The following is a 27,967-nucleotide window of genomic DNA, read 5'->3' on the forward strand; positions in this document are numbered from 1 at the left end:
AGGAGTAAGCGTCCCTCTGCTCAAGAGAGAAGATATAGTGGATATACACCACGGGCCACCCTGTGGTGTTACCTGCATGACCACAGAGAGGACATGAGGAAGTGGGATGGAAAATCTACCTCAGCCCTAAGGGCACGAGTATATGACTTGCAAGGAAAAACAGTCACAAAAGGGGGTTCTTCCAGGAAAATTGCTGCTCCAGTTTCCAGTGGGCAGTTCCCCAGACAGACTAGAAGGGCTGATCTTAGTCCTGATCTTAATGAAGAAACTTCTGACTCGTACGTACAAGAAATGAGAAATGAGTACTGTGATGAGGATTAGAGGGGCCCTGCCTCCAGCCAGGGGGAGGAAAGGGACAACCGGGTTTACTGGACTGTGTGGATTCGGTGGCCTGGCACATCGGACCCACAGGAGTATAAGGCTCTAGTAGACACCAGCGCACAGTGTACCCTAATGCCATCAAGCTATAGAGGGGCAGAACCCATCTGTATTTCTGGGGTGATGGGGGGATCCCAACAGCTAACTGTATTAGAGTTTGAAGTGAGCCTAACTGGGAATGAGTGGCAAAAGCACCCCATTGTGACTGGCCCAGATGCTCCGTGCATCCTTGGCATAGACTGCCTCAGGAGAAGGTATTTCAAGGACCCAAAAGGGTACTGGTGGGCTTTTGGTATAGCTGCCTTGGAGACGGAAGAAATTAAGCAGCTGTCCACCTTGCCTGGTCTCTCGAAGGACCCTTCTGTTGTGGGGTTGCCAAAGGTCAAACACCAACAGGTGCCAGTCGCTACCGGTGCACCGACGGCAATATTGCATCAACTGAGATCCCTGATTCCCATCCATGAGCTGATTCATTGACTGCAGAGCCAAGCAGTGACCAGCAAGACTCGCTCACCCTTTCATAGTCCCATATGGCCAGTGCGAAAGTCTAACAGAGAGTGGAGACTAACAGTAGACTATCGTGGCCTAAATGAAGTCACACCACCGCTGAGTGCTGCCATGCTGGACATGCTAGAACTTCAGTACGAACTGGAGTCAAAGGCAGCCAAGTGGTATGCCACCATTGATATGGCTAATGCGTTTTTCTCAATCCCTTTGGCAGCAGAGTGCAGGCCACAGTTTGCTTTCACTTGGAGGGGCGTCCAGTAGACCTGGAACTGACTGCCCTGGGGGTGGAAACACAGCCCTACCATTTGCCATGGACTGATCCAGACTGCACTGGAACAGGGTGAAGGTCCAGATCACCTGCAATACATTGATGACATTATCGTATGGGGCAACACAGCAGGAGAGGTTTTTGAGAAAGGGAAGTAAATAGTCCAAATCCTGCTGAAGGCTGGATTTGCCATAAAACAAAGTAAGGTCAAGGGACCTGTGGAGGAGATCCAGTTTTTAGGAGTAAAATGGCAAGATGGACGTCGTCAGATCCCAATGGATGTGATCAATAAAATAACAGCTATGTCCCCACCAACTAGCAAAAAGGAAACAAGCTTTCTTAGGCATTGTGGGTTTTTGGAGAATGCATATTCCAAATTACAGTCTGATTGTAAACCCTCTATATCAAGTGACCTGGAAGAAGAACGATTTCAAATGGGGCCCTGAGCAACGACAAGCTTTTGAACAAATTAAAGAGGAGATAGTTCACGCAGTAACCCTGGGGCCAGTCCGGGCAGGACAAGGTGTAAAAAATGTGCTCTACACCACAGCCGGGGAGAATGGCCCTACCTGGAGCCTCTGGTAGAAAGCACCAGGGGGGACTTGAGGTTGACCCCTGGGGCTTTGGAGTCGGGGATACAGAGGATCCAAGGCCTGCTATACTCCAACTGAAAAAGAGATATTGGCAGCATATAGAATCATAGAATCACTGAGGTTGGAAAAGACCTCTAAGATCATTGACATATGAAGGGGTTCGAGCCGCTTTGGAAGTGATCGGCACTGAAGCACAGCTCCTCCTGGCACCCTGACTGCCGGTGCTAGGCTGGATGTTCAGAGGGAGGGTCCCCTGTACACATCATGCAACTGATGCTACGTGGAGTAAGTGGGTTGCACTGACCACACAACGGGCTCGAATAGGAAACCCCATTTAATAGGAAACCCCATTTGCCCAGGAATCTTGGAAGTGATCATGGACTGGCCAGAAGGCAAAGATTTTGGAATATCGCCAGAGTAGGAAGACACACGTGCTGAGGAGGCTCCAATGTATAATGAACTACCAGAAAATGAGAAACAACATGCCCTGTTCACTGATGGGTCCTGTTGTCTTGTGGGAAAGCATCGGAGGTGGAAGACTGCTGTGTGGAGTCCTATACGACAGGTCACAGAAACTGCTGAAGGAGAAGGTGAATCGAGCCAATTTGCAGAAGTAAAGGCCATCCAGCTGGCTTTAGACATTGCTGACCGAGAAAAGTGGCCAGTACTTTATCTCTGTACTGACTCATGGATGGTGGCAAATGCCCTGTGGGGGTGGTTACAGCAATGGAAGCGGAGCAACTGGCAGCGCAGAGGCAAACCCATCTGGGCTGCCGCATTGTGGCAAGATATTGCTGCCCGGGTGGAGAACCTGGTTGTAAAAGTCCGTCACATAGATGCTCATGTACCCAGGTGTTGGGCCACTGAAGAACATCAAAACAACCAGCAGGTGGATCAGGCTGCTAAGATTGAAGTGGCTCAGGTGGATCTGGACTGGCAACATAAGGGTGAAATATTTATAGCTCAGTGGGCCCATGACACCTCAGGCCATCAAGGAAGAGATGCAACATACAGACGGGCTCGTGATCAAGGGGTGGACTTGACCATGGACACTATTGCACAGGTTATCCATGAATGTGAAACATGCGCTGCGATCAAGCAAGCCAAGCGGTTAAAGCCCCTCTGGTATGGAGGACGATGGCTGAAATATAAATATGGGGAGGCCTGGCAGATCGATTATATCACACTCCCACAGACCCGCCAAGGCAAGCGCCACGTGCTTCCAATGGTGGAGGCAACCACCGGATGGCTGGAAACATATCCCGTGGCCCATGCCACCGCCCAGAACACTCTCCTGGGCCTTGAAAAGTAAGTCCTGTGGCGACATGGCACCCTAGAAAGAATTGAGTCAGACAACAGGACTCATTTCCGAAACAACCTCATAGACACCTGGGCCAAAGAGCACGGCATTGAGTGGGTGTATCACATCCCCTATCATGCACCAGCCTCCGGGAAAATTGAACGATACAATGGACTGTTAAAGACTGCACTGAGAGCAATGGGTGGTGGGATATTCAAACATTGGGGGACACATTTAGCAAAGGCCACCTGGTTAGTCAACACGAGGGGATCTGCCAATCGAGCTGGCCCTGCCCAGTCAAAACTTTTATGTACTGTAGAAGGGGACAAAAATTCACTTTTATTGCTTTCATAGATTGGCTAAGTGTTGATCCTTACTTGTTAATACAGGTATTATTTAGCATACATAAAATTAAATTCAGTGTAACTACAATAAAAGCTGTATCTTGCTGGGGGTGCGTGTGTGTCTGTGTATTATGTATGCATCTTGTTATCTTACAGCAGGTTGTATAGTTTAATATGCAGATACTTTATAGAGGTCTCATATTCATGGTTTTCTTTTTAAAGAGAAATTAATGAGCCAAATAATAATCATTCTAAACACACACGGCAAAACAACTGAACAAAAGAGATTTTTGTGACTAGAGCTGATGAAGATGCAGGACTGTGTTGCTTTGGGAAAAAGAAAAAGAAAAAAAAAAGAAAGGCTTGGAGTGAAAAATATTCCTGGATCAGGAAAAAGGCACGAGGAAACATGCTGATTAAAAAATGAAGTGTGGTCGCCTTTTGATTGTTCCAAATTCTTATGAGCCAAAAAAAAATTTACATGCCTAAAAATTCTAAATATTCAGCATTAGATAATATTATCTTCTGCAGAACACAACTACTGTTTCCAGCTGATTCATACCAGGACTTCCTAAATATTCAGCTCCCCACATCTTCATTTCCTCCCTCGCCAAACTTGATGAAGTGTAGTGAATAAATAGAGTTAATATTTCAAATAATTTAAGCTAAGTAAACTAATTACCTTTGCTTAGTTAGGAGTTGAGATATCTATACATAAAGCTGTAACTGTTGGAAACAATATGAATAGTGGTGCCAGGTGGTATATAAAAAGCACTTTACTTAAATTTTATAGGTAACATTAATTAATTGCTTACTGAATGTTACAATTACCAAAATATTCTACAGCTGTAGAACCAAGAGCTTGAGCCTTCTCAGTTCTTGTGTTCCTTTGAACAGTGTATCTCTTCTTAAAATCTTCTAGGATTTTGAAAAAACAGAATAAAATATTCAGTAGAAAAAATCATGAAAAATATTGGTTTATGATAATGGTATTAATAATTCCAATACTAAACCAGATCTTTTCATCTCTTCATAAAGAATTTATAGGTGAAAGCAACCTTTTTGATTATGCAGTAGTTCTTAGTCCGGCCAATGAAAATCCAGATTGTGCATTCATGTTTTTACAAGGTACATGCTGTGTATCCAAATATTTGAATACATCTCTTCATCTTTTATCTGCATTGATATTATCTTTATATTTATTTTCAACCTTCATCTGGCACTCCTTTTTTATTTTAAACATGGGGGAACTAATAAAAGAGTTTAGCTTCTTCTATATGCTTAAGGACATTATTGTTAACTTCATTAATGCAATTCAAAAAATCTTTAGCTTTTTGAAAAGAAGTGATTTTTTTAATTGTTTCAGAAGTATTCACGAAAGAGGAATTGCTTTTCTTTGAAAGTTGTTGCAGAAAATCAAGCTCCATTTGCAAAAAGTTGATCATTATTGTTTAAAATTTTCCATTATCCCTACTTTTAAATCTTGTAATTAGAAAAATCGAACTTTTCTCCCACTTCACAAGCCAAAATATGATTATCTTCTATTTTTGTGATTATTGTGAAAAACATCTTCAATCCACTTCAAAAAGATAAAGTACAGCCACAGCAGGATTGTTGAACAACTTAAAAATCTTGGACACCTATCCTGTGAAGGGGAAAAGTATAATTTACGTCAACATGTTTATTGACTCTCAGTTGCAGACATAACCATCCCTTTTTATGTTTTTGAAGCTGCAGGGGGACCCGGTTTATAGCAGTTAATGGAGCTGTGGGGTTTGGGGAAGGAGTACTTATTCCTGCACTTCCTTGCAGCTGATGGGAGCCGCCCAGAAGACTGGCTCAAACCTGTCCCATCTATGTGTACTGCTCAGCCACAGCTAGCAACCTCCCAGCAATGGTTTCAGCTGTGGGAGGTTAGAAACCCAGCCCACAATGGACCTGTTTGCATTGAAGGTTTGACACAACAAAAGGATAGGCTTGATGAGGTTACATCCTACCGGACCACAACGTTTAGTCAGCGTCTCTTGGTCAGTGTCTCTCTCAACAGCTGAAAGGCTTATCCCAGCGCTGGCTGAAGATGGAAACTGGTATTGTATCCTGGGTTACACACTTAAGAGACTATTATGATTTCTGCAGACGCTTCCACCTGGGGATGGGGACTGTACCCAGTGACAGAGCCCATACTGTTATTTGAAATGGCCTATTGTATGTAAAGTTTTGTCAGCACTGAACCCGCCAGCCACTGAGGCAGGAGTGGAGCAGCATGGCTGGATGAGTAGGTATAGCAGGAAGAAGCATCAGCTGACAGTCTTGACAAATACATCTAGGAGTATCCAGTCTTTGTCTCTTTTGGAAATGTGGGCCTCCTGAGGTAGGATTGTCTCTAGGGAAATGGTTTTGAGCAAGTTTATGCAGTCCAAAGTGGACCTTTCTAACATAGGCAATTTCATTTAGCAGTGAAAGCTCTGGATAATGGTGGATATTTTTGCCTAAGGATTCCAGATGCAAACAGACATCGATGGCCAAAAGAATGCCTTGTGTGGATCTTATGATGTCCTAATGATGTGAATCCAGCCAGGAGTCTTTATTATGAAATGAACAACTGTGCTGCATACTGCAGGACCTTCAGGCCAAAGAAAACTGTGGGATACTTGCAGAAGAAAAACAATGAAGGCCTGTTATCACCCATATTCTTATTTGTTTGTAAATGTGGGAAATAATGAAATAGAGCTGAAGCACAGGGCTCAACAGAAATTCCTCTGGTTCATATTTGACAGTCTTGCAGGCTTGTGCTGCTCAGGAAGACCAGTTACAGCTGCACAAGAGGGACTATTCATAAAACAGAATGAACAAGCTTTGATACCGGTGGCAACTGCCACACAGGTTTTCTGATATTGTCGGGCAACAGTTCTTTGACCCAATGTCAAACTGAAACTAAGTAAACCCATCTGTGAGGTCCCTCAGAAGGTCAGGGAGAAATGAGAGCAGTGCTGGACATGGTGGTGACTGAAGAGTCAGCTAGTGAATGGCAGGGATCCCATCGCGGATGACTGATGCCAGAACGGTGCGGTACAGCTCAGCCCCAACTGAATGCCAGTGATACCAGTCCACGCCTCACAAAATCGCAGAGTGCATTCAAGTTGGAAGGGACCCCTGCAGGTCGTCTAATCCAAACACCTTGCTCAAAGCATGCCTCAGGATAGACCTCCTATAGACATATGACTACAGTGAAAATAGCTTGTATGTTGAGATTCCTAAGGAATACCTCCTCCTGTATTTTGTTATACACTACAAGTTTCAAAACAATTTTTACCCTACTTACGGGTGTCTTGGAGGTGGTAACTGGCAAGGTACCGTGCCAGGGAGTGGACTGAGAAATAGTTCCCATGTTATAATTAAGTCAGAAGCTATTTCTACTTGACAGCAAAACTAGATACATGATCTCCCAAGTAATACATCCATGCCGATCACGGATTTTGCATGATGTTGGTGCCTGGATTCCAGAAGGATAGGAATGACAGAATTATGAGCCAGCATATTCATTTGTGGTCTGACAGCAGGCAGGGCAGGCAACCCAGCACACCCATTATAGTAATTTTTCCTTGGAAGAATTAACCTTACAACCACCTCTGAGCTGAGAGTCTGAGTCTTTGTGAGACAAGACACATAACTCCATGCTGCTGGTTCAAATGTTGCTAGATGCATAACAATTCAGGCTGCAGGTGGTCGGCTGGGCATGCGACAGGCAACCCTGCCTATAGCATCCCCCAGCCAGGAGGGAGCAGCTTCCACCTACAATGGACTGACCAAGTCCAGAGCAGGGAGAGGGCTATTGGACTGAAAGGAGAAGTTATCCTAGTTCTCCTGGCAGTTCTTATAAAAAGAACCATACCAGGATACTAATTTTCAAGTTCGTGTTTAGTTTTGCCAATATGCCTGTTGTGTTCTTTCTTCCTGACCTGTGGAAAACTGGGTTGAGACTGTCATCTTAAAAGGCAGCAGTAAAATCTGTCAAATAGCTTTCTTTCCAAATTTCTGTAGCATATCTCCTGCATTCTCACAGTTTAAATCTGAAAAGCAAAAAACCCCAAACAACCATACTTCTCTCCCAGGAGTATAGCACCTGGGTAGGTAAGCCGATGCAAAAATATCTAAACATGAGTTGAAGCAACAGCTAGGAGTGGAGTATATTTCATAACCCAAATCATCCCAAACTTCTCGCGTAGCATACAGAATTAGTATGCTTATGTCTACACTTTCTGACCGCTAGACTGAGGTCTTTCATCACCTTTCTGATGCAGGCAAAATCTTTTCTTTATTGTGTGTTAGGACCTAAAGTATGCCAGAGTTTTGAGGTGAGTCCATGCAGATCTTTCCCATATGGAGACCTATTTTATGTTCTAGTAGAATATGGTATTTTCCTTTATGCTTAAACTAGAATGATTAGCTTTCTGAACAGAGAAAACTAAAACTAACTGGTAAGAAAAAGCAGTGAGAAATGTCCTAAGCACGGTTCTACCTCTATCCATTGTGTCCTTGCTTCTAGTCTTATTTTCAGTCAGGTCATCGTCTTGCTGAGTTTCAAGAGGCTCTACATACACAAGCTGCCTCTTGTGCCTAGAGAAATTCAACATTGAGACCTGGTTTGTTTGCTCCTCGCTGAGAATTTTATTCTCCTGACACACTCTGCAGCATCTAGAACCATTTCTCTCCTGAGCAAGTTCATCTACCCTCCAGGGTATACCAGCTGCTGATTTTTTTTTTTCCTTAAGGGAACCAAGAGCAAACAATCCAGACTTTGTTCATCCCAGTCACTTTTTTTAGAATAAAGTTAATTATATGGTGACTGCTGAGTTTATTTATGTTGCATTATATCCAAGTGACTTCCCTATTAAAACCAAAAATATTCCTATTTCATTTAAGTCTAAAACTACCAAAACAAAAGTTCAGCTATTAAGATTTCAGTAAATTATCACATTAGGGTTTATCTGTGTTATACTGAAAAAGTGATAATAAACTGACAAACATACAACCAGGAGTCCAAGTAAGGCCCACTCCCTCAAAACCACTTACAAAGAGCTGCAGAAGAAAGAGAAAATGAAACAAAACAAAACCTTCATTACAACACTCCCAGGCTGAATACAAGCATAAAATCCAATCATCCTGCTTTTTAAATCTGTAGATTTTGGTATCATGCCAAGACAATCAAGATAATTGCCAGCTCATTTTTTTCTAATGTTAAAATAAAATCGTTCAGCAGGCTTCTTCATGGTAATCAGGAACACCTCACATCTGCATTATGAAATGGACAATTTAAAATACTTAGCTTAAAGCCACAATGCAAGACAAATGGCATCCTGTATTTCACTCATCAAAACAACAGGACACCTGAATGCAAAAAAAAGAGATCATCACATCAAACAGGACAGCTGGCCACCTTACTCCAACATTTGCATTGCAGATATGCTTCTCAGCTTCAGTATTGTCAGGTAAAGGCCAGGAATGCCTTCTCTTCCTTACTTTAGTTTTAGAAATAAGAAGACTTTGTCCACATTTCTGAGAAATATTTCTTGGTATCCCCTTTAGGGACTGCTTCAGGACATCGTGTGCTTGTGGCTGTGTGGAGGCAGAGGGTGTCTGATTCTACAGAAAGACCAAGCGTAAGCTCTCAAAGTGAGGGCACCTCCTCCCACTTGGAAGCCACCATCCTGAGTTGAGATGAAATCTCTAACCTTCTCCCAGCCAGAGGAGCACTCCTTGGTACTATCAGACAATGTTAGCTCTCACTGAGACATTGCCCCAGTCCTGTTTCTGGGGTTGGAGGGGGATGTCTGGGATTTTGTGCTCATCCAGATCCCCTGTCACTAAAGGACAAGATGAAAGGTCCACCTGCGCAGGAAGGCTGTAGAGTCCCTTTGGCACTTTTCCATGCTGCCTAAATACTTAATTATTTCTTGGGTTTGAGAGGAGCTGTGACCTACTCACTCCATATCCTGATACACAAAACAACCCCTGGATGTAGATGATCTGGGTTCAAATAGGCATTCCAGACCAGAAAGAGGGGGTCAGTCCCAGCCCCAGTCTTTTACATGAATGAGTGAGAGCCAGTCGTCAGCCACATTGGAACTGCCTGAAGGCTTTTTTGACAAATGTTCATTACACCTGTAACTTTCTCATGGAAAGTTTTAACCGTTAAAAATTTCCATGTCTAAGGGACTATCAAGGTGCAGCATGGCTGGGGCTGGCAGTGGTGGGGTAGTGGGGCCATCCCACCAGAGGTGGCGAGCAGAGTTGGGCCGGGGATGGTGACCAGGGCGGGTGAGGCAGGGGCGGGCAAAGGACTAGGCTGGGTACAGGGCTGGCAGTGACATAGCTCAGGCCAGGACCAGGGCAAGGCCTGAGCTTAGAGGCAGCTCCTGGGCAAACAGGATGAAGGCGCATGAGAGGAGGCTGCTAGTGAGGTTGGTCAGGGTCCTTAAGACCAATTAGTGCACTCAGGGCCCTGACAGTAAACTTGGTTCAGAAATACTGAAGTCAGTCAGAAATATTAAAGTCAGCACCAGACTAAACATCCTTTCGCCTCCTACCAAAGGGTGATGGTGGTAGGCAAAGGAAGAGTGCAGAAGAAAGACTGAAACCTCTTACCACAAATGCAAATTAAAATATGTTCAAAGCAAAACATGCATTAATAAAACATATCCTACTGAGATAATTCAGCGTATGAGATTATCTACACAAGAATGCAGCTAATAAACTGTCTTCTTCATTCTCATGTAAAATGAAATAAACTAAAATCTTTTCAGACCAGTATGTAAATCAAAACCTAAATAAAATCATGCAACTGTTGACCATCTGCTTCCAGGGAACATTTTTGACTGTGATAAGCTATTTAATGATGTTGCCCACACTAACAATACCTATGAATTAGAGGAGTCATGTGCCTTGCAACAATATGCTCTTATGTGTCTTTTCCTAAATACCTTTATTGTCGTTGTTAGACCCTGACACTGGAATTTATTCAAAGTAGGGTGTAATTAAAGCTGGCTGAGAGCTTGGTTCTCAGAGCAGAATGTCGAGCTTGGTCAAATGAATGCTGTTTCAAGCTCTGCCAATGACCACTGACTGATATTTCAGCAAGAGGCAACATTTAAAGTAATATAATGTACCTGGTCATGTTTTGCAATACTGTCCATGACTTATAAATTCTTACTTGTACCCAATGTGATTTACTTTATCCTGTGTCACACGAAGTTTGATTATCCAGCTTATCATGTGTAACTGCAAACATTGCTCATAAGATTATCAACTTCTTTCTAAACTCAGCTGTAGCACATGAAGGCTTGAGCTCCTCTAGCAGCAGATTGTGGAAAGCCTATCTAAAAATCATGAGTTATATACATTTTAAATACACACACTTGTTATTAAATGTATAGCATGGCTTACATGATCGCAAGAGAAACTGAATAAGAGATTTTGAGTTTTCATTTCAGGACACAACATGAAAGAAGGTGATATTACTGCCAACACATGGCAGCAGTTGAAGCAAGCCTCAGGCTCAGGGACCTAACTCCCTGGGAAAAAGAGGAATGTTGACTCTGCGTAGCAGGATTTCTGAACCTGTGGATAGTACATAAGATGAAATTCTCCAGACTGATCTCAAATCTTCCCAGGATACTTGGATTTGTACCTGTAGATGTCAGATTAGTGGGTTTTATGAAAGGGTTGGTTCAGTCACCATGTTACTAACAAAGAGGAAATAAAAAAAAAAAAGAAGGATTCAGCAAAACTCCTCTCCAAAAGGGTTCTGGGGCTAACACCATCTCATGCACACTACAGTCAAATCCTTCTGTTAATTACTTGCTTGGCTTGCAGTAGAGCTAAACAAAATGTTTCCAGTAATACTCCAAATGCTGTGAAATATGCTTGTTTCTTAGGTTTCATTGCAAATGAAATCATTACAGTTGTTTTGTTGAGATTCACAAAAACCTTTTGAGTGAAAATCGGTCTTTGTTGAGAAGAGAGGAATTGGTATTTATAGCAAAAGCATTGACAAAATGCTAGTCTCTGCCATTCTGATGTGAAAGACAGTAAAACTCGCCTGAGCTTTATTTTGTATTCTCTGATCCTTAACATTAACCTCAGGAGTTATAAACATAGGTGGAAAAATGAAACATGAGACTCTAAAAGATAACACATTTCACTTTGCTTTATTCCTACTACTTATAGCTAAATTAGTAAGAGAAGAGAATTCACTCATTAAAGGGGTAAAGATGATGCCTTACAGAACTTGAAAAATCTCATTACTTGCATGCAAGATAGAGTGGGCCTAATTTGCATTTATGTAAATCCACTGGAAGAAATGCAATTATACTAGCATAACTTAATGTGAAGATGAATCAAACTTGATGTCTTTATAGCTGTGGGGGAAAAAGCTGGGTTTCACAAAGACCCTTTAAGGTGAAACTTAGGGATTCTAGTTGATGGGTTATTTCATTGTTTCTGCCTCAGGAAAACAATTAAAATAGCCTCTTTTTTTTTTTTTTCCCAAAGGTAACATGGGGGATTTACTGGGAGTTACTTTTAGGTTATGTGTATATTGGTCATGTATAATTTGTCACTGAGCTAGTTGGTCAGCAAAGCTCAGGTTTGGTTGAGCTACCCTTCAAATTCTGCCCTTTGCAGCTAGTGACATCAGGCTCTTTTAGCAGGGACTCTATCTGGCCTGCCTGATATCCACCACATGGTGTCACCTCAAAGCCTGATCAGAGACTGCACAGTGCTGGGACTCATCCCCACAGCAAATTCGTGTGCCACGCACACATAAAGCAAGGATAACAACGACAGTTCCCCTCAAGTACTACCTATGGCTTAACTGGACCAAACATCACCTCTGAAGGGAAATAACCAGGACCTGAGTCCACCCTTGGGCTGCTGCAGCCCAGCAGTAGAGCTGCAGCCTTCTGCGGGGACAATACTGCTTGGAAGACAGGGCAATGCCGTGCCAGCACGGAGACCCTGAGCCAAGGCTTTTGGCTGCAGGCTGCGTGCTGCAGAGCCTTTCCCTGTGCTGCCTTGTTTCCCACAGCAGATCACAAAAGCAAAGCAGTGAAGGTTTTGGGAGACGTGGGGAGGAAGAAAGAAGGACTAGCTAGTATGCCATTAGTGGGTAGGTACATGTGCTCACTTGATATTAGAGTCCCTGTTTGAATGACTCACTCACTAGGAGTAGGCAAAGATGGACAGATGCTGTGTGCTACCCCAAATACCCTTGATCCCTCACCCAGCACTCCCTCCCCCCTTACAGTCCCATTTCATAGAATCATAGAATCATAGAATCATTGAGGTTGGAAAAGACCTCTAAGATCATCAAGTCCAACCATCAACCCAACACCACCATGTCCACTAAACCATGTCCCTAAGTGCCGCATCTGCACGTCTTTTAAATACCTCCAGGGATGGGGACTCAACCACTTCCCTGGGCAGCCTGTTCCAATGTTTAACCACTCTTTCAGTAAAGACATTTTTCCTCACGTCCAATCTAAACCTCCCCTGGCGCAACTTGAGGCCATTTCCTCTCGTCCTATCGCTTGTCACTTGGGAGAAGAGACCGACACCCACCTCGCTACAACCTCCTTTCAGGTAGTTGTAGAGAGCGATGAGGTCTCCCCTCAGCCTCCTTTTCTCCAGGCTAAACAACCCCAGTTCCCTCAGCCGCTCCTCATAAGACTTGTTCTCCAGACCCCTCACCAGCCTCGTTGCCCTTCTCTGGACACGCTCCAGCACCTCAACGTCCTTCTTGTAGTGAGGGGCCCAAAACTGAACACAGTATTCGAGGTGCGGCCTCACCAGTGCCGAGTACAGGGGCACGATCACTTCCCTACTCCTGCTGGCCACACGATTTCTGATACAGGCCAGGATGCCATTGGCCTTCTTGGCCACCTGGGCACACTGCCGGCTCATGTTCAGCCGGCTGTCGACCAACACCCCCAGGTCCTTTTCCACTGGGCAGCTTTCCAGCCACTCTTCCCCAAGCCTGTAGCGCTGCATGGGGTTGTTGTGGCCGAAGTGCAGGACCCGGCACTTGGCCTTGTTGAACCTCATACAGTTGGCCTTGGCCCATTGATCCAGCCTGTCCAGATCCCTCTGCAGAGCCTTCCTACCCTCGAGCAGATCAACACTCCCGCCCAACTTGGTGTCGCCTGCAAACTTACTGAGGGTGCACTCAATCCCCTCATCCAGGTCATTGATAAAGATATTGAACAAGACCGGCCCCAAAACTGAGCCCTGGGGAACACCGCTCGTGACTGGCCGCCAACTGGATTGAACTCCATTCACCACAACTCTCTGGGCCCGGCCGTCCAGCCAGTTTTTGACCCAGCGCAGAGTACACCTGTCTAAGCCGTGAGCCGCCAGCTTCTCTAGGAGAATGCTGTGGGAGACGGTGTCAAAGGCCTTACTGAAGTCCAGGTAGACCACATCCACAGCCTTTCCCTCATCCACTAGGCGGGTCACCTGGTCATAGAAGGAGATCAGGTTGGTCAAGCAGGACCTGCCTCTCATGAATCCGTGCTGGCTGGGCCTGATGCCCTGGTTGTCCTGCTCATGCCTTGTGAGCGCCCTCAAGATGAACTGCTCCATAATCTTCCCCGGCACCGAGGTCAGGCTGACAGGCCTGTAGTTCCCCGGATCCTCCTTCCGGCCCTTCTTGTAGATGGGCGTCACATTGGCAAGCCTCCAGTTGTCCGGGACCTCCCTCATTAACCAGGACTACTGATAGATGATGGAGAGCGGCTTGGCGAGCTCCTCCGCCAGCTCCCTCAGCACCCTCGGGTGTATCCCATCCGGCCCCATAGACTTGTGAGCATCCAGGTGGCGTAGCAGGTCGTTGACTGCTTCCTCTTGAATTATGGGGGGTGGTCTCTTTGTTCCCCTGTTCAGAGCACCTTCCCTGTTGGGCCCTCCAAGTATCCTGCCTGAAGCCCTTTGCATCCAGACACCACATAACTATTCATCTCTGTCATTCTGCTTATCCAATCACTGCTTCTCCTGCCCCTCTCCACTCGCGGGGTTTTCTGGTGGTCTCCTGGCCTAAGTCCGTGGCTTACCCACATTACATGTCACCTCACAAGATAAGCCCTTCTATCCTGGAGGAGATTATAAAAGTCAGAACACAGGTACTTATGCAAAGTCTTCACAAATAAGGAAAGAAAAAAAGAGGTCCCCCTCACCATCATCAGTGATTATATCAATGCTTGGGTGGACAACCATCCATGCAAAGTTTTTGCGCAAGTAAGAACCCATGTTTTATATGCTTAAAATAAAATTTTTTGAGAACAAGTGTTCGAAAACTGCAATCTAGGGATATGCTTCTCTCTTCCCTAAATTTTCATTGTCAGGGAACAAAACTCTGGAAAACCTTGGTCCCTGTTTACTGGTGTGAATCTCATAGAGGACTAGTTTTTTAAAAGAGCAGCTCTTCAGGACATTCCTCCATATTTTTTGCTTGCTGGCATTATTATTTGATGTTCTTAGTTACAGCCAGTTCTCGGGGGAATTTTTGAGATGGGGGCGGAATCGAAAGAGCTGTCACTCATTGAAATGACTCCTTAGAGTCAGCAAGGAAGTAGTTATCCGGAGCTATATTATTTTCTGCATTTCAGACCAGACTTCTAAAACACCATTTTGCAGAACAACTGTGTTATCACTCTGTGTCAGAAGCAAACATTTCAGTAAATTGGGCATACTGTATTCTAGAAACAAGGGTCAGAAAAAGGATGCATTTTCTCCAAAAGATCTAACCTGAACTGACACTGCTGTGTATCTGGTTGCCTTTTTTATAGATATAATATTTATTTTTATATATATAATATTTATATAAATGTTATATATTTATATAAAGAAAATATATAAACAGAGCTATACCAACATATATCAACAATCAAATACATCAACATTTATATATAAGTGCCTATATCTATATATCAGCAGAGATATAATAGTATAAGTGAGAATGGAATCAGCTTCTTGGAGTTGGTTATTTTACCTAAACAGCAATTCTAATGTTTCATTGATTTTAAGACCAGAAAGGCCATTAAATAATCTCCAGCATAACACAAGAACATTCAGAAGCCACCTGTGAAGCTCAGAAAGCATGATTGCAGCAACAAGCACTAAGAGGCTACGTCTATATTTCAGTGTAGTCAGCTTTATATTAGTTTAGCTCAGGTACCAAAAACAATCTCATTGTAAGATACCGAGCACACTTTGGGGTTTTCTCAAGGTGTGTGTTGCTGAAGATATACACTATTTTTACGACTCATGCTCATGTGTTTATAACTAGCTCAGCTGTCTCTAGGTGAGGGTGAGGCATAGACAGGTTCCATCCTTCGATATGCTTGGTTTAATGCATTAACCCAAGAAAAAGAAAACCTAATGGGCACTCTGTCCCAAGTGCCACAACACTGCAACAGCATCCTTGAAGGTGCTACAGAATCCAATTGGAGCTTTCTTGCCTATGTTACTAATTCAGCCCCATATTTTTGGAAGGAAAATTTTAAGAGGTAGGTAGTCTTGTACATGATTTGTACATAATGTCAGAGACATAATAATGTCTATAAACATAACTAGAAGAGTACTGTAGTTTGTTGCTGTCTGAGAACTAAATGGGGATTAAATTAAGTAACAGCACAAAAATCAACAATAGGAATGTACAAGTCACCTGATCATAAATTGATTTTCTTACATTACCTCTCAGCATAATCCCATACACAAAATGCCAGATTTAATCAAGTTACACTAGTTTAAAACTTCTAATTTTATATGTCCTCTTAAACTCATTTACCACTCAAATATAGCAAACATGATTATGAAATTTTCATAGAGACTTTCATGTACTGCCTTATACAAGTAAACGCTCTGTCTCATTGTTTTGACTTGTGAAATAAGAAAATGCAATGTGGAAATCATGCTGGGAGAATAAATGTAGAATCATAGAATCATCGAATCATTGAGGTTGGAAAAGACCTCTAAGATCATCGAGTCCAACCGTCGACCCAACACCACCACCCACTAAACCATGTCCCTAAGTGCCGCATCTACTCGTCTTTTAAATACCTCCAGGGATGGGGACTCCACCACTTTCCTGGGCAGCCTGTTCCAATGTTTAACCACTCTTTCAGTAAAGAAATTTTTCCTTACATCCAATCTAAACCTCCCCTGGTGCAACTTGAGGCCATTTCCTCTCGTCCTATCGCTAGTTACTTGGGAGAAGAGACCAACACCCACCTCACTACAACCTGTAGTATCCTGCAATGCCATTTTTACTGCCACTTTTCTATTACTGAGCTTTAAAGATCCCCTGATTTTGATCTGTGACAGAAGAACTGTTTTAAAAACAAAATTTCTTTCCCCAATGAAATTATTGGTTTTAGGCAATTTTCCTCTGGCTACCATGCTGGCTGTCCATATGTAATAACGTGATTATGGTAAGCTGGGAAACCAGTATTAGCAGATGTAAAGGTCTACTGTTTTTCATCTTTTCCCATTTCTTGTCTTATGTCATCTCAGAACCGTTGATATAGTACGTAATACAATTCTTGCTATTGAACCAACAAATATAAAGTTGTTATATTACTCAGGCTACTGGGGCAGAAAGGTTCCTTCTCCAGGTGTGCAGAGAACATGTGAAATGCACCGGGGATTCAGAACACACACATGTATACAGCTGTCTTAGGAACGAATAGGGAAGATGTTTTTAGGATAGCTGCAATCAATGACATTTCCAGCAGCAACTAAAATGCTGAAAGCAGGGAACAGAAAATGATTTTATGTAGCTATACTACAAGAGACTGGGTATAGGCTGATTAGTTTGATCATCACACACCAGACTTGTGCGTGGGTGAAAATACCTCTCTGTTGATATAAAGACAAGACTCTGCGGTGTGCAAGTTAAGAGCCAACCAGAACATTGGTTCAAATACAACTGCTCTTTTCTAAATGGCTCTACCAAGTTGCTGTGGTCAAAGAAACAGCTTGGAAGTTTGATTAGGGGACCTCTTGCTTTCAAGGGGAGGTGGAGGGAAGGGAAGCTGACAAATCTACTGTTCCCCGACTCCTCGCAGAATGAGTTGTTTAAGAGGGGAATAGCTAGCTACCAATTTCCTGACTTGTCCTCTCTTAGTGATGGTGTGTGTCCAGAAGGAAAGTTGCATGTCCCACCATGAGACTTCTCTGGAAGCCACTGCATCTCCATAGCTATGTGCTGACCGGTATCTCTGTACTTCTACTTACCATAATAATTACTGTACAACCAGGCATTGACAACTTACAGATCAATCTCAAGAGCACACTGACCAATTGCCTTTGCAAACAGATATTTTTAGTGAAATTATTCTTTGAAACTGCCTGTTCAGTCTTCAGTTTGAACCAGTGATAAGTATGGGATATTAGCTAGCACATTAATAAGTAGTTGACTAATATTGGCTCCAAAACTTAACATAAAATTAAGTTAAATATAATAAAGAAGGAAAGAAAATGAATTTTTCTACAAGTAAATATAATTTTCTAAGTGCATCTGATATCTATGGCATTGTGTTACATTTTTTCCCGGTATAGTTTGTTGCAAATTTGAGTCTTCTTGAGTGGGTGTGCAAGAATTGTATAGAATTTCATTGAATTATCCAGACTTACTAAAGTATAGCTCTTGCTACATGTAATTTCCTAGTGACAAAGAGTACATACTACTTCTCAAGGCAATAGGAAAAGATTCATATAGCCTATCTATGGCCATGATTCCTGTGTGGATTTGATCTCTCAAGAATCCCTACAGCCCTTCAACATCTTACAGTCAAATACCACTGAGATTTAAATTTATGATTAAGCATGTGCATTCCAGTAGTAGCTTTGATTTGAGATCTATCATACTAAATACTGTACAAACACAATTTGAAACAATTCATGGAAAAGGTAAAAAGAACATATAATGATGGAGTGTGAACTGCACGGTAACATGGTGGGTTTGAGGGCTTTCCTTTCTATGTAGCTTGTCTTTCAGGAATTCCCGCCTCCTTCACTAGCTGGAATTTGCACAGCTCCTCCACTAGCCCAGGTATGAGCCTTTCCTAAATTCAGTGTCAGTTGTGGATGTTTATTCTATTTTATATGTCTCTTCCCTCACTCACCTATTGTCTGGATGATTTAAAGACTTTAGCCTTCTTAGACGTATGAAGCACACATAGCTGACAAAAACAGAAAAGGAAAATGGAGATGGAAAACATTAATTTAGTATCATCTTCTGTCAACTTCACCCTTTTAGAAACTCATCACGGAAAATCATACTGCTTAGGCAGAGTTTAACATAATTTTCAAACTACCCTAGCACAACTGAGCTGCATGATCTATTCTGATATCTCCAGAGCCAGAAAGGACCCAGAAAAATTAAAGGCCCAGATGGAGATCATGGCTTGGTCTCGAGCAGACTGTGGAATGAAATGTGGAACTTTACAAATTTTGGATCTTTTCTTCAGCTTGAAACTTGAGAAGAAGGACATCCACCAGCATACTGTTCATATCCCAGAAAAGATCTGAACTTTCCTTGCGTCCCACCAGGAAGATGCCGTGCTCCAAAAAACCTGGATTCCCAAGGTTTTCAATTCACTTTAGGAGAATATGCTAGTCAAATACAGGGGAAAAACTGAGTTCATAGTACAATACAAACCCCTGGTGCCTTCAAGTTAAGAGTCTGGCCACAAACATCTGCCACTCCATACCTACAGAGCTGACTAGTGAGATTTGTTAGATGAAATAGAGATAGCAGAGGCAGAAAGCTACAGCACTCGTGGTACTCCTTCACAGGAAGAACAAATGGCCAGTGCTGGGGCTTGTTGCTGCAAAGGAGGCTGAAATCCCATTTCTGCTCCTCCAGAAATCAAATACAGCAGACTCATGCCCAGCAGAGCAGCAGAGGGTTTCTCTTTTTTGGTAAACAAGGCAGCTGAACCAAGCAATGAAGTGCTGTTGGTGTACTTTATTTGACAAAGCAAAAAAACCCTAGGGAACTTGGGGAACCTTGTAGTACAGTGCCAGAAGACAAGCAGGAACTAGCTTCAGAATAACTTTCTCTGCCCCCATCTCAAAAACCCCCACCCCACAACCCAGTAAAAGGAGACTGTGGGAGGAAAGAAAGGTCTGACTCACAGCAGAAACAAAAAAGTAATGCAAAAAGAACAGCCTCCATATGCTATAATAAAAAGACCTCATATGTCTTTAATTAGCTCATTATAGAAGGGTGTAAAGCAGATAAAGGAACCCAGTATGGAATTATTAAATCAAATGTTATTAAAAAAGAAAGCAGGGAGGAAAGATGTTGCTCATGATACAAGCTGAGCTGTTAGTGTGTTGTTCTAAGCAGAAGGGAAAAAGAAGGGATCTGTAAAGGGTAAGGAAGAAGGAGGATGAAACAGAATAAAAAAGTTTGGATATAATCTGCTGTACTGAAAATGTCCATAGAAAGTGAATGGGGAGATTATTTTACTGCCACCATCATTTTGCATACGTGTCTGTATTCCTGAAGAGGACTTCTCTTTCCATATACATATTCACTTTCAGCTCTCCAAACATCATAATACCCCAGGTTAAAGAAATGTTAAAAACCGATGTGGTGTAGCTTGATGTGTCAAAATGCAGACCTCAAGTGTAACATTATCCTGACATTTAAAGATAAATTACACTAATTTCACGCTGTATCTATCTAGTCTCTGCCATTATATGATCTGCAATTCTGTAGCAAATGAAAGGAGATGAGCACTTTAGGTACTCTAAGTGTTCTGGCTGCAGCACACCATCAGCATAAGTTATACTTTTCAGCTCTACTCTCACAGAAATGACCTGCTAGGTATTTTGGCACATGCATGCTTCGTGCTTCTTTATATTCCTTTGAGTTGCCAAAACAAAGCAAAAAGGCAAATAGGTTTTAGAGACCATGGCATAATGCGTTTAAACAAGTTCAGCAGCTTTTGGAAAAACAATCAATCACAGAATAGTACAAGAAACACAAAGGCCAGCCTTTGAACTTACTCGTCTCCACTCACTGCAAATGGAGTGGGAGGGTGTTATAGTAACCTCCTCCATGCCTCTCTATACGAGCTATGCTAGATAGTAGTTGGCATGACTTGGATCCTAGATGATAGGTATTTACTGCTTTGGTCCTTTCGTAGCTACACAAAGGATTGCAGGGGTTGTATTCTTTTACTTCTTTGGCCTGCTGAGCTCTTGCACGAGGGAGAAACGCAGGAATTCCTTCTTCCAAGCAGAAAATGTCCCACTTGTGTGTAGATACAGGACTTCTTCCAATACCTCTACTATACAGTACTTTCTGCTGTCTTCATTAGCAGAGTAGCTGAAAATATGAGTAATACTGAAAAAATTATCTGAAAAGGGGAAGATGTAAACTCTCAGTCTAAGGCGAGGGAGAGCAGGGGGAAAATTACAGTTCTTCTCTGCTGGCAACATAGCCCTGGGTGCACCAGATCAAGATGGATGATACAATGCTAATCTATCTCTGTTGTACCCTTTACTAGCTAAACTACAAAGCTGACATCTTCCTGGAAGGAAACATAGAGCTTGCCACTCATTTTGGGTGTGCACTTTAAAATAAATAAATACTGAGAGTATTAATATCTCAGAGATTGACTTGTGAGGGCCATCTCCTACCTTTCAGCATCTTTGACCCTGTCCCTGTGATGCATCCCACCTTGCAGAGGGACAATTTCTGGTTAGTTATTGAGACAGTAAGCTGTGTGGGAGCCAAGTGGTTTCTTATGAACGTATGGTATCCTTATCAGTAGTGCAGGGACTTGATATACAGTTTATGCTAAGCCACATAGATCTGCAAGTACATGACAGCCTAACACTTCATGTAGATCTCCAAGTACCCTACAGGCTAACACTTCACATTTGCTCTGCACTGTCTGGTAGGAGCTGGATAATGAATAGGTAGTTGGCTGAGAAATGGTGAACTCGATGTTACCCATACATAAATAAGTGAAAGGATGCAGTGCAGATGAGAACAGGATCTCACGGTCCACAGTCAGGACTTGGGAGTCCTTTGCAATTCTCTACACATTGCGTATCCAAAGAATTAAGATGGGCGAAGCACCACTTACCTCTTAGCTTCAGTTCTATTTTGATGTTTCTCTTTCCGGACTCCCTAGTCTCATTAGACAATTTACTCAACTGTAAGAAGGCCCAAAAGAGGCAAATTCACCCTAACAAAAAAAACATAAAAAGTTCATGCGGCACGTAAAGCTCTTGTTTACATTGTATGTGCAGCAAAATAATTTAAAATCAACTCCAGTTGTGAATTCAAAGTGTTGCACTTTAAAATAACATGGGTGTTATATTTCAGAATTAAAACATCATCAGTTTGATTCACACTAATTTACTAAAATTTTAGATCACTGTATGTTGAATACTGAATTTGAAAGTTGTTATATTTTAAAATTCCTATCTTTGTTTCAGATAAATTTTTCTGACACTGCCTGGATAAGTCTGGAATTTTTATTCATTCCTTGCATAAGCAGTTTAATTTAGCTTTTAACTAAACTGGTTATGCGTACTTCATGACTCTCAAGAGAAAAGAAACTCTTCAAACAGGAAAACATAGTCTGTGGAGCTGCCTATGAATATGACTTTTTGCTCCCTTCTTTTTCTCCACTCTTGTATTTGTCAGAAAATGGAGACAAATGGGACTCTTCCAGTTTGTTCTGTCACTGGGAACTAGTGTTTAACAGGTGTCCAGCCATGGCTGAGAGTTTCTGGTGGTTTCACATCTAATTACTAGGTAGGCCTAACACCCCTCAATTTCCCCTAGTCATCTTAGTGCAGTCAAACCCACCAACCTTTCTTATATAGAATATTGTAAATCATTGCCCCCAACTCCTGCAGCTATAGGACTTGATAAACATAGATGTATTTATTTATACAGTTCAGTACCAACAGTGAGGACTCAGCTTTGCTGCAGCCCAAAGCGTGGGCAGTGAGCCAGCCCCATTTCCAGACCCCACTGAATGAGTGGGGGCACAGCCCCATACCTACACATCTGAATGGTGGTAACTTGCATCCTCTTTGTCTGGAGCCTGATTAGAGCTAGCTTGAAACTGTCTACACGTGCCTTTTGGGAAGAAGCTTGTTACGCTTCAGTGGCTCTTACCCATATTCATGGCTTATTCTTCCCCCTGTCAAACAGCATCACAGACTGCAGGGTTGGAGGAGCCTGTAGGAGGATGCTTTGCTCGCTTCTCACCTGTCCCAGGCTCTAAGGCAATATCTCATTTACCTGGGGGGGAAAAAAAAAAAAAGGAAAGAGAGAAAGAAGCATAACTGCTTCTAGAAAAAGGAAAAAGCCCAGATGCTTTTAGACATTCAGAAGACAAAGAAAAAAAAACATGCTTGGTATGTCAACTTCTGAAAGAGCTCTTCTTTAAAATGTGCATTTCCTGGGGAAATGCTAAGAATTTGTAGTGTCTTTTGAAACCATGGCACACAGTTATCCTATTTAACTACCTGTGACATTCAGAACAGCAATATGGAAAATGTGAGATAAATATCAAGGGCTTGATCCTGCCCTTTGGTACAGCAGTTGAGCATCACTTCCAGTTGTTTAAAATCAGCTTCTGGGTGCGTATGCCCTCCAAATGTGGGAGGCAAAACAGGAAAAACTCGTTTGGCTGTGCATATCTCAGCACAAAAGGTGATGGCATTTTATTTGGGAATTGCTGCAAGTGATTTTACCTTATTTTGTTATGTGAGAAAAGGTTCAGTTTTAATTTACACTGCCAACACAGAGCAATAATGCCACCACAGCAAAAATGTAAGAACAGGCTTTGTAAAGAAAACAAATCCAGGCAGCCAAATGAACAGTGCCCACACAACACAGTATCTCTCTAAAGCACTGGCATTGTACTTATTTTTCCCCAGCATTTTTCAGAGATGTTGGTTAGGCTTTTTTTTTACATGATGTTCATTCCTGACACCGCTGAGTTTCACAGAGGTCCGTATTTTCAGAAAAATAGTTTTAAAGCAACTCATAAGCGTAGTTTGGAGGCAAAACATATTTATTCATATGCCTGAAGATTCCTTCTGTGTCTGACTCTATTCACCCCCAAAACTCCAGAAAATTACTCTTTTCCTACGTGTGGCCAAGGATCCATAATATCTGCTGTAATGGAAGAAATATAGAGGGAGAGAGGAAAGAGGAATGAGTAAAAGGAGAAGTAAGAAAGACAGGACAGATTCAGACAAGTAACACTAATAAAATACCTAAAGAAAATAAAGGGGAATGAACAGAGTAGAGAACAGAACAAATGATGTACTGAAACAAGCTAAGCAAAGGAGTTAAAAATCTGATAAGGGAACAGAGATGACAGAAGCACAAAAGAAAAAGGAAGGAATTAGTAAAAAAAATCCCAGAGGAGAAGCAGAAATCCAAGTGCCTCTTCTTTCATTTGTGACACAAGCACTATTTTTCCATTTACTTTGATGGGAATGAGATAAGACTTTTAATGAAAAGTAGAGAAATAGAAAGTTTTCTTGAAGATGAAGAAAGGCAAGAAGAAAATGCTCCTGGAGAAAAATAATAAGAATTAATTCAACATTTTGAAGATGAGAAGTACTCTAAACCTGATCTATATTATTATTGGGAATTGTAAAACTCACAGAAATTGAGAAACAGAATTTATTACTCTATTTTAACAACTTACAGTGGTTTCTCTGTCATAGAAAAAGGTCTTTGAGGAAACAGTAAAGTCAAAGAATCGCAGCTTACAGTTCTGCCTCTTGTAAAGTTTTTGCCTTTTGTCTCTTCTTGCCTCTCCCTCTCCCCAGTAAGATGAACTGAAAATGGGTCTCACTCTATGGAATTCACCTGGTACATTGATCAACAGGGTATGTGGCTTTTCTATGCTCAGAGGGCACAGGAGAAACACCTGCCAGTTAAAGCTGCTTCTCTATAGCAAATCTGGAAAAAAGATCAGTCCCTGACATGCCTCTGGGACTGAAAATATTATGATTACCCTCCTATACAACAGTGTGGCATGTAAACGTGATGAAGGAAAGGTATTGTGGTGTTGTCATTGTACAGGCCCTCCAAGTCTCAGTGGTCCAAACAGAAGGGAGAGTGTGAAGATAGGAGAGGGAAGAAGTAAAGGGGTATATCCAATTCAGTGGTGGAGTTCAAAACGTACCCCAGCACAACCCATGGATGTATTTGTATATGTATATTTATTTATATTTTTATATTTTATATATTTATATGTGTTCTTATATGTATATGAAACTTCTGTCCTCCCCTTCTCATTGACTTTGCCTCTCCATAATCGCATAATTTAAAACTACTTTATTTCCTTCTGTCGTGGTTTAATCTCAGTCAGCAATTAAGCACCACACAGCCGCTCGCTCACTCCCCCCCACCCGGTGGGATGGGGGAGAGAATTGGAAGAGCACAAGTTAGAAAGACTCGTGGGTTGAGATAAAAACAGTTTAATAATTGAAATAAAATGATAATAATAATATGATAATAATAATAATAATACACAAAACAAGTGATGCACAGCACAATTGCTCACCACCCGCTGACCGATGCCCAGCCAGTCCCCGAGCAGCGGCCCCCCCCGGCCAGCTTTTCCCAGTTTATGTACTGAGCATGACGTCACATGGTATGGAATGTCCCTTTGGCCAGTTTGGCTGTGCCCCCTCCCAGCTTCTTGTGCACCTCCAGCCTCCTCAGTCAGTAGAGCATGGGAAGCTGAAAAGTCCTTGGCTAGTGTAAGCATTACCTAGCAACAACTAAAACACCGGTGTGTTATCAACTTTGTTCTCATCCTAAATCCAAAACACTGTACCAGCTACTAGAAAGGAAATTAACTCTATCCCTGCCGAAACCAGGACACCTTCATAAAGGGTGATAGACCCCAAAAAGTAATGGGGGATATAGCTAACTGACCACACTGGGGAAAACATGAAACCAGTAATCTGAGAAGCCCTGCAGGATTGCCTTGGGAGGGGAGGAAAACAATGGACATCAGCTGAAAAGGCAGAAGCACGGAAGGCAGCAGGGTCTGAGTTGCAGAACGAGGCAGAGAAGATGAAGAGGAATTTGAATCAAACCCCTTTGCTGAGAGGAATGAGTATGAGCTGGGTTTAATGACAACACTATTAAGTGTTTCTGCTGCAGCAAAGAAGCAAAATGTTGTGGGAACACATGTTTTGCTGGTAGGGACAGAGAGAAATGACCGGATTTCTCAGATATATAAGAAATAGCAGCAGGATTTAATGGCGATACTGAGGGGAAAAGAAACGAAGAGAGAAGTTAAAAAAAAAACAACTAACTTTGTGACACTGATGACTACAGGAGATGAGAGAGTTGCCAGTGGTGACAAACAAAGCAGAGGATTTATGTGAAAAATGTGTAAGTTAACCTCCAGCAAAATGTGAAGTATCAGCAAAATCTGGGAAAGGAGGTCTCTATTGGTTGATTTATCTTGCTGAGGATCATGTAAATGTTGTGGTAATTAACTTCTGAAGTCCTCAGCTTCAAAACATTTTAGACACCTACATTCCTGGGTTTTGCATTATTCCCCGATTAACCAATAAAACTGTAACTTGACTAATTTTGGTTTTTTCTGTGTGAATTCCTGGGAGCTGAGTGAATTGATGAAAGGAAAACAACATCCCATAAGGTTGAACTTGAGAAAGTTCAGTCTCATAGTGAAAGCAATCGCTTTAGAATAACTCCCACTGTTTTCAGTACATTTTAATCTAACTTCTGGCTAAAAGTCAGCCTCTCCTCAGTGACTCAGTTTTGCTGTGTTTCAAGTGCTCCTTGTTGGCTTCCAGCTGCCATTATTCCTGTATGAACTGCTGTCTCATGATAGGAGAGGAAAGCAGTTATTTGAGAATGTCTCAACATGGCTTTCACCTTTCTTCAAGATGCATTTGTGAGAGGGACTTTGTGTTAGGTTTGGGTAACTAGAGTCTCATGTAACGAAGAGACCTCGGATGTGATCGGTGCTTTGGGCTCTGGCCCCTTTCATAGTTTGCAGTGCTGGAGAGGTATGAAAGCAGTCTAAAATATTATAATCCTTCCCGGGAAAGATCTCCCTAGAGCAGAAAGTGTGGAAATAGTCAGCAGCTCTGTGGAATCAGAAGTTTTAATGACTCCTTCTGCCTCAGTTTGCCATTTGAAAAAAATGAATGATAATTTACAGAGATACTGTGGGAGTTGACCTACTTAAAGTTTGCAAACCATTTCCCTTTATAATTTTTAAACAGTGAGAGCACTTGTGAACAGTTGTAACCATGGACTTGAATTCATAATTGTAAGGCATCTTTTGTTTAATAAATTCACACTAAGACCATTTGTATCACCTTCACTGGTTTCAAATACCCTAGTGAAGGCTCCAAACCAAATATATGCCCTCATCTTAGTGAAAGACCTTTCTTTTCTCATTGTTAGTATACAATCTACACAATAATAATAGTAATAGTAGTAGCAGTAATAACAATAACAGTGGCAATAATAATCATCATCATAATAGTGAAGCACTTTGGTTTTTGTGACTAAGAATCTCCCCGTTGATTTCAATGGATACTAGATATAAGATCAAGTTGTTTAAACTTAACCTCCTTGACTGGATCTTTGTATAAAACTTTGTGTAGAACTGCTGATGTCACTGTTGTAGCAGGAATTCATAGAATACAGCTTTCAAAGTCTAATGACCTCCAAAGATACTAAAAGCCATAGAGTCAATTGTGATATTGGTTTTGTGCTGTTTTTCCCAAGCCGTTTCCCGATAACTTAGTGTTCCATAGGTGATAATTACTAATTTCTCTTTGCATCCCGCAGGAGCCGATGACCTTATCATCTCTTCCTTTTCTAACATCTCCTTTTTGCTGACTGGTGCCATCCACATTTTTCTCTCAGATTGTCTAATTGAGTAGCATAATTAAATTAAACTCAGAGCAGTTATTTCCAGTCTAGAACTGCTTTGAAATTGCTACTTCTATTTCAGACCTAAAAAATATCTATTATTTTCCTCTGTGTTTTTCTACAAATTTAGCAAGTGGTAATTCAAAAACAGTTATTGTCTTTCTTAAAATCTTGACTCACTGAAGTCATTATCATCCTAAGTGTATAAAAGAAGAAAAAAAAAGAAGGCATGTTTCTATATTTTAGACTGTATTCTGAATTTTCTGAAATGTTTTCTATAGTCCCAGTTGCAGTCTGAGCAGTGTTATTCCAGAGAAGGATGGGAAGAGCCTGTTCTGTAAATAGTCAGACTTTATAAAATGCTGACAAAAAAATGAAATGCCTGGATATGGTCAATCAGGGCATCAAGTTTCTGCTGAAACCTTCAAAACTCTATATTTGAATGGAGGGGTTTTTTTTCCCTATAGACAAACACAGTTGTGGGAAGAAACGAAAATTAGAACATATATCTAACCTGAAAATGTAATCACACCCAATTTAAATCAAATGAGCACTTCTGATAGAAGTCTACATGTATAAATGTAGGCATCATCT

The 27,967-nt window shown here is 41.9% G+C and overlaps 1 long non-coding RNA gene across 3 annotated transcripts in view; it reads right to left on the reverse strand.

Moving 5' to 3' along the window:
- LOC143168916 (uncharacterized) overlaps positions 1–27,967 on the reverse strand; it is a 94,996-nt gene that overhangs the window by 48,112 nt on the left and 18,917 nt on the right. The window contains exons 3-4 of one of the 3 annotated variants that reach the window (XR_012996805.1): positions 22,598–22,723; positions 21,558–21,653 (exon numbers count right to left, since the gene is read on the reverse strand). The exons of the other annotated variants lie outside the window; for them this stretch is intronic. This is a non-coding gene — a long non-coding RNA (uncharacterized LOC143168916). Of the gene's footprint in view, positions 1–21,557; positions 21,654–22,597; positions 22,724–27,967 lie in introns of those variants that run through there. 3 annotated transcript variants of the gene reach the window in all.

Source organism: Aptenodytes patagonicus, chromosome 1 (assembly GCF_965638725.1).
Source record: "Aptenodytes patagonicus chromosome 1, bAptPat1.pri.cur, whole genome shotgun sequence".
Classification (NCBI taxonomy): Eukaryota; Metazoa; Chordata; class Aves; order Sphenisciformes; family Spheniscidae; genus Aptenodytes; species Aptenodytes patagonicus.